The sequence below is a fragment of the Bos indicus genome, chromosome 9, assembly GCF_029378745.1.
Source record: "Bos indicus isolate NIAB-ARS_2022 breed Sahiwal x Tharparkar chromosome 9, NIAB-ARS_B.indTharparkar_mat_pri_1.0, whole genome shotgun sequence".
NCBI classification, from domain to species: Eukaryota; Metazoa; Chordata; class Mammalia; order Artiodactyla; family Bovidae; genus Bos; species Bos indicus.
Genome location: NC_091768.1, coordinates 31270920 through 31284707, shown reverse-complemented (window position 1 = coordinate 31284707; position 13788 = coordinate 31270920). Strand labels below are relative to the sequence as shown.

The window sequence follows — 13788 nt, the reverse complement described above, 5'->3', positions numbered from 1 at the left end:
TTGATCCTTGTGTTGGGAAGATCCCTTGGAGAAAGGAATGGTTACCGACTCCAGAATTCTTGCCTGGAGAATCCCATGGACAGAGGGGCCTGGCAGGCTACAGTCCATGGGATCACAGAGTTGAGCATGACTGAGTGACTAACACTTTCATTTTTCACACTAATACTTCAGAAAAAAACTTTATGAACAAAAGAACAACATACCAGAAAACCTATATTGTGTCTTTTAATAAGTATTTAAAGTAAGAAATAATACATATTTGGCATTTTATATGACTAGGAACAGTTCCATTAGGACTTTTAAAACTTTAAGGAAAAAAAGCCATGGCTTTTCAAAATCTGTTTTTATATTACTTTACACAAGTCTATTTAAATATTTTTGTCATTTTATGTATATTATGGTCTCTAAAGTATTTACCAAAATAGCTGCTTTTTTCTTTTAGAAAAATAATATTCACTCAAAAATAATTTCAGGTAGATTCTTTGTTGGAGATTGTTTTAGAAAAAGATATGGTCAATATTGAGGATAAATTTTAAGATATATCAGGACTTTGTCAGATTATTGCATAATGATTGATTTATATTATAAAATTTTAGGTAAATTATCAATTGCAATTAGGTAAACTAAACTTTGGGAATATAAAAAAAAATTAAAATTTCTAGCCTAAGCTCTTTAAAGATTCTTGCAATTTTTTTTTCTTTACTCCTTAGTAGATAATCATTTGTTTCTAATGACTGAGGCTTTGAAACAGTTAAGTCCATACTAATATACTAAGTGTCTTATTCAAGTAATCAGGGAAGAAGAAAACATGTTTAGGTGGTGAATCTATCATGTCTTCTCAATTAAATTCCAATTCCATACATGCATGGTTAATATCATTTAATGTTGTTTTTATTACTCAGCCGCAAATTATTGGTCATTATTTTCCAGTCTCAAACTACCATACTTAGTGCACTCTTTCCATACACACATATATACATACACATTCATATATACATACACATTCATATATATGTATTTGTATATCATGCAAAATAGTTTCACTCTTCTATGAAAATAAAAAATCCTCTGTGCTCCACTTGTGCATCCCTTCTGAACCCCTAATCATTGGAAATCTCTCATATTTTTAGTGCTTCCATAGTTTTACCATTTTTAGAACACTGTATAGTTGAAATCATACAGGATGTAGCCTTTCCAGATTGGCTTTTTCACTTAGTAATATGCATTTAATTTTCTTAATATCCTTTCGTGGCTTGATAGCTCATTTCTTTTTAGTTCTAAACAATATTCCATTGTCTGGATGTACCACCATTTATTTTCCATTTGTGTCCTGAAGAATATTGTATCTGCTTCCAAGTTTTGCTAATTAAGAAGGAAGCTGCTATAAACTTCTGTGTACGTATTTTTCTGTAGGCATAAGGTTTCAGCTCCTTTGGGTAAATAACAAGGAGCACAGTTATTGGACTGTATGGCAAGAAAAAGGCTTAGCTTTGTTGAAAGAGCCAAACTACCTTCCAAAGTGGCTGTACCACTTTGTGTCCCCATCAGCAGTCAATGCAAGTTTCTGTTGCTTCCCCGTCTCACCAGCATTTGGTGTTGCCAGTGGATTTTGATCATTCCAAGTGTGCTGTAGTATTTCATTGTTTTAATTTGTATTTTCCTGATGACGTGTGACAAGGAATTTCTTTTCTTATGATTATGTACTATTAATATATTTTCTTTGTGAAGTGTCTTTTAAGGTCTTGGTCCATTTTTAAATTGAGTTGTTTTCTTGATGGAAGGGTTTTTGTTTTTGTTTTTCATATTTTTGGATAACAGGCATTGATAAGATTTGTCTTTTGCAATATTTTCTCCCACCCTGTAGCTTGTCTTTTTACTGACAGTGCCTTCACAGGGCAGAAGTTTTTAACTTTAATGAAGTCCAGCTAACCAATTCTTTATTATATGAATCATGTCTTTGATGTTATATCTAAAAAGTCATCACCAAACCCAAGTTCTAGATTTTCTCCTGTGTCATATTCTGAGAATATTAGAGTTTTGAATCTCACATTTTGGTCAAAGTTCCATTTTGGGTTAATTTTTGTGAAGGGCATAAAATTTGTTTATAGATTAATTTTTTGCATGTGGATGTCCAGTTTTTCCAACACCATTTGCTTTATTGTACTGCTTTTGCTCCTTTGTCAAAGATCATGGGTCTATATTTACATGGGTCTATTTCTGGAGTCTGTTCTGTTTTATTGATCTGTTTGTTTATTCTTTTGCCAATACCTCACTGTCTTAATTATTGTATCTTTCTAGTGAGTCTTGATGGAGAAGGCAATGGCACTCCACTCCAGTACTCTTGCTTGGAAAATCCCATGGACAGAAGAGCCTGGTAGACTGCAGTCCATGGGGCTGCTAGGAGTCGGACATGACTGAGCAACTTCACTTTTACTTTTCACTTTCATGCATTGGAGAAGGAAATGGCAACCCACTCCAGTGTTCTTGCCTGGAGAATCCCAGGGACAGGGGAGCCTGGTGGGCTGCTGTCTGTGGGGTCGCACAGAGTCGGACACGACTGAAGTGACTTAGCAGCAGCAGCAGCAGTGAGTCTTGAAGTTAAGTAGTATTAGTTCTATTTTTTTCTGCTCATTCAATATTATGTTGATTATCCTTGGTCTTTTGACTCTTTATATAAATTTTAAAATCATTTTATTGACATTAGTAAATAACTTGCTGGTATTTTCATTGGGATTTTATTGAATCTGTATATTAGGTTGGGATGACTGACATCTTGACAACATTGAGTATTTCTAAGTCTGAATATGGTATTTCCTCAGACACTGAAGAAACTGCCTGCAATGTGGGAGACCTGGGTTCCATCCCTGGGTCAGGAAGATCCCCTGGAGAAGGGAATGGCCACCCACTCCAGAATTCTTGGCTGGAGAATTCCATGGACAGAGGAGCCTGGTGGGCTACAGTCCATGGGGTATTAAAAAGTTGGACACAACTGAGTGATTAACTTTCACTTCACTTCACTTCACTTTCAACCCTGAATATAGAATATCTTTCCATTTATTTAACTTTTTCTTGACTTCTTTCCTCAAGAGTTTTATCATTTTCATCATATAGATCAAGCACATGTTTTGTTAGATTCTATCTTAATTTTTTTTTGGTGCTAATATAAATAGTATTGTACTTTTAATTTCACATTGCACTTGTTCATTATTGGTATATAGAAAAGTGATTGACTTTTGTATATTAACCATATATCCTGAAACCTTATTTTAATTGTTTTTCACTTCCAGGAATCCTTTGTCATGGTTTTCTTTAAGATTTTAAACATAGATTAACATGTAATCTATGAATAAAGACAGCTTTCTTTCTTTCTTCTCAATCAGTATACCTCTTTTTTGTTGTTTGTTTGTTTTATTGAATTAGCTGGGATGTCCAGTATGAAGTTGAAAAACAGTGATAAAAGGAAATATCCTTTTTTTTTTTTCTCCTTATTTTAGTGGGGAAACTTTTAGGTTTTTTTTTTTGTAAGTATAATATTAGTTGTAAGGTATTTGCAGATAGTCTTTAACAAACTGAGAATTTCTTCCCTATGCCTAGTTTACTGAGAGTTTTTGTAATATGTGTGTGGAGTTTGTCAAACAGCTTTTCTGTTTTCATTGACATGGTCTGTGGCTTTTCTTCTTTAGCCTGTTGATGTGGTGGATTACATTAATTGATTTCACAGGCTTCTTTTAAAGCACTAATTTACATTTTCCTATGGTTTAAGGCAGAGGATATGCCTTTCCGTTGTTAGGTGTAGGACACATAGGTAAGGCTCAATTAATAATTTTTTACTTTTTTTTGAATTTTAAATATATATATTATTGAAGTATAGTTGACTTACAATGTTTTAGGTGTACAGCAAGGTGATTCAGTTACACAAATACACATATATTATTTTTGAAATTATTTTCCATCATAGGTTAATACAAGATATTAACTATAGTTCCCTGTGCTACACAGTAAACCTTTGTTGCATATCTATTTTTAAAATTAGAAATCTAGCATTCTATTCATACTAAGTCAAACAAGTGGAATGAAAATGTCATAATTTTTAGTTTGGCAAAAATTCTTAAGTTTTCATATATATATATATACACACACATATGAAGTAAAGTGAAAGTCACTCAGTCTTGTCCGACCCTTTGCAACCCCATGGACTATACAGTCCATGGAATTCTCCAGTCCAGAATACAGGAGTGGATAGCCTTTCCCTTCTCCACGGAATCTTCCCAACCCAGGAATTGGACCCAGGTCTCCAGCATTGCAGGTGGATTCTTTACCAGCTGAGCCACAAGTGAAGCCCTATATATATATTTCTCAAGCCTTTATCAAGTGTTTTTTCTATTACACTTGATAAAGGCTTAAGAAAGAACATTAAAAAAAATGAAGAGATGGAGAAATTGGAGACCATAAACTAAATGAATTGGGAGCAGTGAATATGAAATAGAAAAAGTGAAATGAACTAAATCAAAGTAAAAGATCATCATACAGTCCAGTTGTTTTTAAACATGACTGCTCATTAGAAACATATCTGGACTTCTGGAGAAAACAACAACAACAAAAATACCTGGGTATTTGTATTTTTCAAAAAAATGTCAAGATAATGCTGATATGCATCTGGATTTTAAAAAGTGATTACAGGATTACAGATTTTTCTATTAGATCCTAGTTTTGGTGATACAGAATTCTATTTTTCTGTTGACCAATCATTGTATTAAGTGAGTAATAGTTACATAATCACAATAGTAAAAGATGTTTATCAGTTTTCACAATCAACAGCCAGACAAAAAATAAAAGATAATTACAATTTCAAGCCATAATGGAAACATGATTAACTTAACAATATAAAATAATTACATACAATTTGGGGAAGGGGTCAAGCCGAGTGATGTGATTTAAGTGGAAATGCATACATGCACATGTTTTCATCTACCAGCAAGTCTATGTCTTTTGGTTGGTGCATTTAATCCATTTACATTTAAGGTAATTATTGATATGATCATATGATATGATCCTGTTACCATTTTCTTAATTATTTTGGGTTTATTTTCTATAGGTGTTTTCCTTCTCTTGTGTTTCCTGCCTAGAGAAGTTCCTTTAGCATTTGTTGTAAAGCTGGTTTGGTGGTGCTGAATTCTCTTAACTTCTTTTTGTCTGGAAAGCTTTTGATTTCTCCGTCAAATTTGAAGGGGAGGAGTCTTTCTGGGTGGAGTATTCTTGGTTGCAGGGTCTTCCCCTTCAATCACTTTAAATGTATCGTGGCTTCCCTTCTGGCTTGTAGAGTTTCTGTTAAAAAATGAGCTGATAGCCTGATGGGAGTTCCTGTGTATATTATTTGTTGTTTTTCCCTTGTTGCTTTTAATATATTATGTCTGTCTTTAATTTTTGCCTGTTTGATTACTCTGTATCTTGGTTTGTTCCTCCTTGGGTATATCCTTCCTGGGACTCTCTGTGATTCCTGGACTTGGTTCACCATTTCCTTTCCCATGTTCAGGAATTTTTCAGCTATTATTTCTTCAAAGATTTTCTCAGGTTCTTCCTCTCTCTCTTCTCCTTCTGGGACCCCTATAATGAAAATGTTGGTGCATTTAATATTGTCCTAGAGATCTCTTAGGCTGTTTTCATTTCTTTTCATCCTTTTTTCTGTATTCTTTTCTGTGGCAGTGATTTCCACCAGTCTGTTCTCCAGACTGTTTATCTGTTCTGCCTTAGTTATTTTGCTGTTGATTCCTTTTAGTGTATCATTCATCTCTGTTTGTTTGTTATTCAGTTCTTCTGGGTCTTTGATAAACATTTCTTGCATCTTCTCAATCTTTACCTCCATTCTTTTCCCAAGATCCTGGATCATCTTCACTATCATTATTCTGACTTCTTTTTTTCTGGAAGGTTGCCTATCTCCACTTCATTTAGTTGTTTTTCTGGGATTTTATCCTATTCCTTCATCTGGGACATAAATTTCTGCTTTTTTCATCGTGATTAACTTCCTGTAATATGGTTTGTGTTTTAGCCACTGTGAGATTTTCTGGCTGCTTCTGTCTGCCCTCAGATGGATAAGGCTAAGAGGCTTGTGTAAGCTTCTTGATGGGAGGCACTGGCATAGGAAGAACTGATGGGCAGGGCTTTGCTCAGTAAAGCTTTAATCCAGTTATCTGTTGATGAGTGGGGTTCCACTACCTCCCTGGTAGTTTTTTGGCCTGAAGAAACCCAGTCCTGGGGCCTACGGGCTCTATGGTAGGATGAATGAAGAACTCCAAGAGGGTTTAAGCCAAGGGGGACCTTCCAGAGCCCCCATCCCTGTGGTGGGCCCCTGCTGACCCATTCCTTCACAGGAGCCCCTCCAACACTAGCAGGTAGTTTTGGTTCAGTCTTCTGTGGGGTCACTGCTCCTCTGCTCTGGGTCTTTGTGAATGCAAAAGTTTTTTCTGTCTCCAAGACTGGAGTCTGTTTCCCTCTCCTCTGGAAGACCTATAATCAAATCCTGCTGGCCCTCAAGGCCAGATTCCCTGGGATTTCCAGTCCCTTTGTCAGATCCCCAGGCTGGGAAGCCTGATGTGAGGTTCAGAACCTTCACAATGATGCGAGAACTTATTTGGTATTATTGTTCTCCAATCTGTGGGTCACCCACCAGGTGGGTATGGGATTTGATTTTATCATGATTATGCCCCTCCTGTCATATTGCTGTGGCTTCTTCTTTGTCTTTGGATGAAGAGTATCTTTTTTTGTTTTTTGTGAGTTCCAGCATCTTCCTGCTGAAGGTTGTTCAACAGCTAGTTGCAATTTTGGTGCTCTTGCAGGAGGAGATGAGTGCACATCCTTCTACTCAGTCATCTTAAACCAGAACTCCAATAATTATTTATTTAATCAATTGACAAAGCAAATACTCATGTACAGTTTAAATTAATCATTTAAATACTTGCTGCTAAAGTTTACATGAGCTATAAATTGCTTTTTCACTTCTCCATTACTGCAAATCAGAATGTATGGAATTTTCCCTATGTCTGGAATTTATTAGTGTATTTTGGTTGAAAGAATTTAAAATACAAATCATTATCTTACTGTTTTCTGTAGCCCCCAAATTCATATAATTTTTTGTTGTTGCTGAAGAATGATAAACTTCCAGTTAATGATTCATGTTATTGTTATCCATTTATATAAGATTTACAGGAATATCTCTAGAACTGAATATATACTAGTTCACTGATATCACAGACTGGATGCTACCTTGGGTTATCCTTATATTATTCTTCCCACTTAAAAGGCAGTCCAGTCAGAATCCTGGTACATTAGTTTATCCACAAAACTGACTTGCACATAAACGTCATTTAATGTTGATTGTACAACCCTTATGGCAGAAAGTGAAGAGGAACTAAAAAGCCTCTTGATGAAAGTGGAAGAGGACAGTGAAAAAGTTGGCTTAAAGCTCAACATTCAGAAAACGAAGATCATGGCATCCGGTCCCAATACTTCATGGGAAATAGATGGGGAAACAGTGGAAACAGTGTCAGACTTTATTTTTGGGGGCTCCAAAATCACCGCAGATGGTGACTGCAACCATGAGATTAAAAGACGCTTACTCCTTGGAAGGAAAGTTATGACCAACCTAGATAGCATATTCAAAAGCAGAGACATTACTGTGCCAACAAAGGTTCGTCTAGTCAAGGCTATGGTTTTTCCTGTGGTCATGTAGAGATGTGAGAGTTGGACTGTGAAGAAGGCTGAGCACCGAAGAATTGATGCTTTTGAACTATGGTGTTGGAGAAGACTCTTGAGAGTCCCTTGGACTGCACGGAGATCCAACCAGTCCATTCTGAAGGAGATCAGCCCTGGGATTTCTTTGGAGGGAATGATGCTGAAGCTGAAACTGCAGTACTGTGGCCACCTCATGTGAAGAGTTGACTCATTGGAAAAGACTCTGATGCTGGGAGGGATTGGGGGCAGGAGGAGAAGGGGACGACAGAGGATGGGATGGCTGGATAGCATCACTGACTCGATGGACATGAGTCTGAGTGAACTCCAGGAGATTGTGATGAACAGGGAGGCCTGGCATGCTGTGATTCATGGGGTCGCAAAGAGTCGGATACGACTGAGCGACTGAACTGTACATATAATTCTTTCATTTTGACATACTCATTTGAAATTATTTTGTTTATCATTTTTTATTGTATCTGGTATTCATTAAAGTTTTCTTTGAGAATCTAGTCAATGCCAGGTGTTATTTTAGGCACAAGGAATATAACAACAAACATACTTTCCCTGCCCTAAAGGACATTACATTTTAGGAGGAATGGGGTGGGAGACAAAGGAAAAATATTTGGTATGTAATACAAAGGATGGTGAAAAGCAATAGAGTTTATTAAATAGGATGAGTGGGTGAAGAATAAAAGTGGGAAGATCATTTAAGGTAGTCTGCAGAAGTTTCTGTGACATGGTGTTACTTAATGAAGGATCTAAAGAAAGTGAAGATGCTTCTATGGATATCTGAGATTAAATCATCACCTGCAGAGGGAATTACAGTAGCAGTTCAGTGTATTAAAAGAACAGCATGGAATCTAATGTAGTTGGAGTAAAATGAGCAAAAGAGAAATAAGTGCGAGATAAGATCAGAGAAAAAAATCAAGGTCGTGGGTCCTACAGACTTTGCTAAATCATCGAAAAGATTGTGTTTTCATCACACACTGTTGGAGAACTTTGAGGAGAAGGGTTTTACTTCATGACTGTGACTCTGTTTTGAGGATGAAGAGTAGGGAAAACATAGAAGCAAAACTATCATCCAGGTTAAGCCTAGTGCTGTCTTGGACCAGGGTGCTGCTGCTGCTGCTGCTGCTGCTGCTGCTGCTGCTGCTAAGTCGCTTCAGTTGTGTCCGACTCTGTGCAACCCCATAGACGGCAGCCCACCAGGCTCCACCACCCCTGGGATTCTCCAGGCAAGAACACTGGAGTGGGTTGCCATTTCCTTCTCCAATGCATGAAAGTGAAAAGTGAAAGTGAAGTCACGCAGTCATGTCCGACTCTTAGTGACCCATGGACTGCAGCCTACCAGGCTCCTCCATCTATGGGATTTTCCAGGCAAGAATACTGGAGTGGGTTGCCTTTGCTTTTTCTGTGGACCAGGGTAGCCATGGTTAAAATGATACTAAATTGTTACATTTTTAATATATTTAGAAAGTGCATTGTCAAGATTTGTTTGTGAATTGTACTTAAGAGTCTGAAAGGGAAGATTCAACCTGATGTTTAAATTTTTGTTCTCAGTCAATGGAAATTTGGTGTTTCCATTTATTTAGATGAAGGAGACTAAGGGAAGAAGCTGTTTGAGGAGAAAAAATAATTTGATTTTGGACATGTTAAATAGCAAGTTTTAATTTGTTAAACATGTGAAGTATGAAATATAGTGAGAACTGTCAGCTTAAAAGGTAAATTTCAAACTCATCAGCATAGATGTAGTATCTTAAAACTTTGTAGGAGTGGATAATAGAATGTGAGTGACTGAACATGCATGCGATAGAATGTGGGAGGTGAGTGACCTAGATGTGGAAATGTGTCTAAGGACTAAACCCTTGAACAGCACAACCAAGGAAACTAAGAAAGTTAGCAACTGGTAGTAAAGAAGGACAACCAGTTGTTATCCTGGGAATCAAGTGAATATAATGTTTCAGAGTGAGTTCTCTCCTGGGTCAAAAGATGCAAATATATCAAGCACTGCTTATAGCTTGGATAGGACATTACTTTTGAAAGGTTTTATTTATTTATTTATTTTTAATTTTGTAAGCTCACGGCAAGAGAGAAGCCAATGCTATATTCTGGGCTAGCTGGATATTGTGTCTGGATTCACTTAACTTAAATTTTGATACAGCCGATTAAAGTAATACAGCATTTTTCATCTCTCCTGTCCCCTGATCTTGCTACCATAGGGACAGCTTGCTTCCTATAAACATCTATTTTCTGGGTGATTTCATGTTTACTCCTGATTTTTCAGTTTCTTACAGAACCAGATGGGTCCAAGGAAGTTTTGCCAGTAGTTTTGAATACCCCTGTCCAGTTGTTTGCAAATGAGAATTTTGCCTTCCTGTGTGGGAAAATGAACCTTTTTGGCTCATTGCCAAATATGCAGCCACAGGAGTCTTCTCTGCTTCATCCAGTTCTCTGGATGCAGATCAATCTCCATGTTTGGCATAGGTCAGATTTTGAGTTCTTATTTTGAGTTCAGCTTTATTTCATTGAAAAATGACATTGGAAGGTACATTGTACTTTTTCCTGATGGTCTATAGAGGAAAACTTTATTATTGGTGACAAAAGAAGTCAATGTTAAGAAATTTATACCATGTTTTTGTATTTTATTTTGATAAAACGGAAGAAAATAGCTGTAAAATAATGAAACTCAAAATTTTTAAGTAATGATTTTAAAAAACTTGATCTTGAGATAGCAAGATTATTAAATTTTAAAATAAGGGCAATTTATGGATAAACTGATTACTTCATATGACTGCTAACCTCTGGTTCCCTCATAATTCAACACAATGAATCATTATATGATGTAGCTTCTTTATTTATGGGAAAGTTCTGTCTCCAAATGCTGTCTATGACTCAGAGAACATTTGAGATCCCTTTTGGTAGTTCAAATTTTGTTGCAGTGGTAGGCACATCAAAATGATTGTGAAACATCTTGCTTTTGTAAGTCATTGCAAAATTTGTGAATAATGGTCACAGAAGGGGATGGATACACTTGGAGTATTACAGATTAGACTTTTTCAGTGTTCAAAATGAATCTTAAAATTATGAAACTGTAGCACTATATCAAGATTAAGGAAACAGATTGTTTATTGCAGAATCAGGAAAACCCACTTATTTGAATGGAACAGAGGACAATGTGTAATTTTTTCCACTTCATCTTTTCCTACTTCTGTTCTATATGATTTCTACTGGCTTATTTTGGCTTGGCTTCATAATGAATAGAGGAGAACGTTGAAGAAAGTGTGATTTACTTCATCTTTTCCAGTGTTACACTGCCAAAACACAGACAGAAAAGGCACTCCTTGCTCCAGTTAAAGTAGATTATACACTCACACACGCTGCATGCTTGCTAAGTTGCTTCAATTGTCTCTGAATCTCTGTGACCCTATGGACTGTAGTCTGCCAGGCTCCTTTGTCCATGGGATTCCCCAGGCAAGAATACTAGAGTAGGTGGCCATGCCCTCCTCCACTGGATCTTCCCGACCCAGGGATTGAGCTTGCATCTGATAGGTTTACCCTCATAGGTTTTAATAATAATATTTAAATGCTTATTTAAAGTTAACACAGTTCAGTAAGGAACTTAGTCCTTCCTAACTAGAATCTCATGAATTATCACATTTTACAGATAAGAAAATTAAGAATTGTAGAGGAGGCATTAATTTTCCATGATTTGAAGCTATTATTGTAATTGCAACTATAAATTTGTGTTTCTGATTTCACAAAGGGAATTATATCAAATAAATACAACCACCTCATCCTCTACTACATAAATTCAGAAATTTGTTTTTTTTTCCTTTTTATGCAATGTTTATTTTTTGAGGTATAGATATATAATAGTTTCAAATGTATACCATAATGATTCAGTATTTGTACATATTATAAAATAATCACCAAGAAATCTAGTCAACATCCATCACCATACATAATTCTTTATGTTCCGAAAAGGTACTAGACAGTATGTGCTGTGACATTCTCAAGTAGAGGAATGTTCCACATCGTTCCCAGTTTCATACCAGAGAGACATACGTCAGTGATTTTAGAACAAGGTGGAGCAACCAGTGCTCAACGAGGGGGATCATAATCACATGTAGGAAAGGTACTTAGGCAGGCCCATGGGCTCAGGTGAGGCCTTCTGGGGACAATGACACATGTGCTGACTTTTGAAGGATGTGAAGACAGTGATATAAAGAGTGCCATCTTAGAGTGCCAGGGTAAAAGCTGCCATCCAGTGGTGGTAAAAAAGTGGTTTGCTTTTACTCCTAATCTCTTTAAGATGAGGGCAACAATAAGATAATCATATGAAATACTGATCTTGTTGAGTTTGGTTTTTGCTTTAAATTGACCAGAGGGAAAGACAATCAAATGGCATATAGTTAAGTGTTTTTTGGTTTGTTTTTGGTATTTTGTTTATTTTGTTCTTCCCAGATCTAAACTTTTCAGTCTGTCTCAATTCAAAGCTTAGTCTAAGAGTTCTAATTATTGTTGAAGAGGCAGCCACTCTTCCCTATATGTCTTTTCAAAGGTGAACTTGTTAATACTTTCTATATTTAAATTTTTTTCTAAATATAACTAGGAACCTTCTTGTTATCATCACTTTGCATACAGTTTAGTAACTCCAGTATATATCTTTGACTCTTCAAGGGCCCTATTTTACCTAAGGACTGACAGTTCTGATCTGGATAATTCAGCCATTTGAAAAATCTGTTTTTTGTAAAATGCAAAATGAATTGGAAACAGTTTTGAGGCATTATACTTGCACTGAAAATTAGTGGATGGTTGGTTATTTTTAGTTCAAATTGTAAAGTCAGAATTACTGTGATAAGAGTTTGTTTTAGCTCAAATGAGCTGATTTACTTTATATTTTCTAAACTGGTTGAATTTCACCTAGATTGAAGCTTGGTAAAAGATTAATTCTACTTTGAATCCTTCTTCCATCAAAGAAAACATCTAACAATTTATCTTTGAGTCATAAGAAGTAGGAAAATGATGGGTACTGTTCTTATAGAATGATCATTTTATGACCTCCGAATTGAAAGAGCTCATTTAAGCTAGGAGCAGTGATAGCACATTTTCATTTATCTGTTTTCCTCTGCTAAAAATCTCACAGCTAATATTCTCTGGTGGCTGCCTTTACTAATGTGCAAAGATAGTTCAGACTCTTGATTAAATCATACTGGCCTAAGGATAAAAAGAACCCATGGCCTTTTTCTGAACCGTGTTTGCCTATTCATTCATCTCTACTCACACTTTTCTTTAGCAACCCATAGGATATTTGGTAAGCTAAACATCGTGTTCATAAGCTGGAACCTCTACTTTAGCTTATTTTCTGAATTCTTATCTGAATAATTGAATATTATCATCTGAGCTATGCATATAAAGTCATGTCCAGTGAGTCTAAAGATGGAAATATGCATGGTTGACATGTATTAATAGCATCCTCAAATCAAAATAATTTACTGAGGTAGCAGGCTTTGACTTTTTCCAATGATACACACATTTTATTTTTAGGTATGCAGTTCCAAGTTGCCTTCCAGAAAGAAAGCTTTGGTTCACATTCTCACCAGTGGTATGCTTTTGTGCTGGCTTCCACAGATTCTCTTCAACAGTGGGTATTCTTAGACTTCTAAAACTTCCAAATCTGATTCATGAACATTTAAGTATACTATTCTTTTGATATATTTTAAAAACAGTTACTGTGAATGAGATTGTATGTTTCCCATTTTGTTTATTTGGTAACATTTCTTTTTTATTGAGGTACAGTTGGCATATAGCATTATATTAGTTTCAGGTGTGTAATATAACAATTTGATATCTGTATAGATTGTGAAATGATCACGATAAGTCTAATTAACATCCTTCACCATACATAGTTAAAATTTTTTTTTTTCTGTGTTGATCATATTTCTTATACAGATGGTCCTTGATTTACAATGGTTCAACTTAACAAATTTTCAACTTTATGAAAGTACAAAAGCAACATGCATTCAGTACAAACTGTAACTTCAAATTTTGGTCTTTTAC

At 35.9% G+C, this 13788-nt stretch overlaps 1 long non-coding RNA gene across 1 annotated transcript in view; it reads left to right on the top strand.

Moving 5' to 3' along the window:
* Positions 1 to 13788, top strand: part of LOC139184896 (uncharacterized) — a 269225-nt gene that overhangs the window by 231745 nt on the left and 23692 nt on the right. The window contains exon 3 of the long non-coding RNA XR_011568411.1: positions 13276 to 13372. This is a non-coding gene — a long non-coding RNA (uncharacterized lncRNA). The remainder of the gene's footprint in view (positions 1 to 13275; positions 13373 to 13788) is intronic.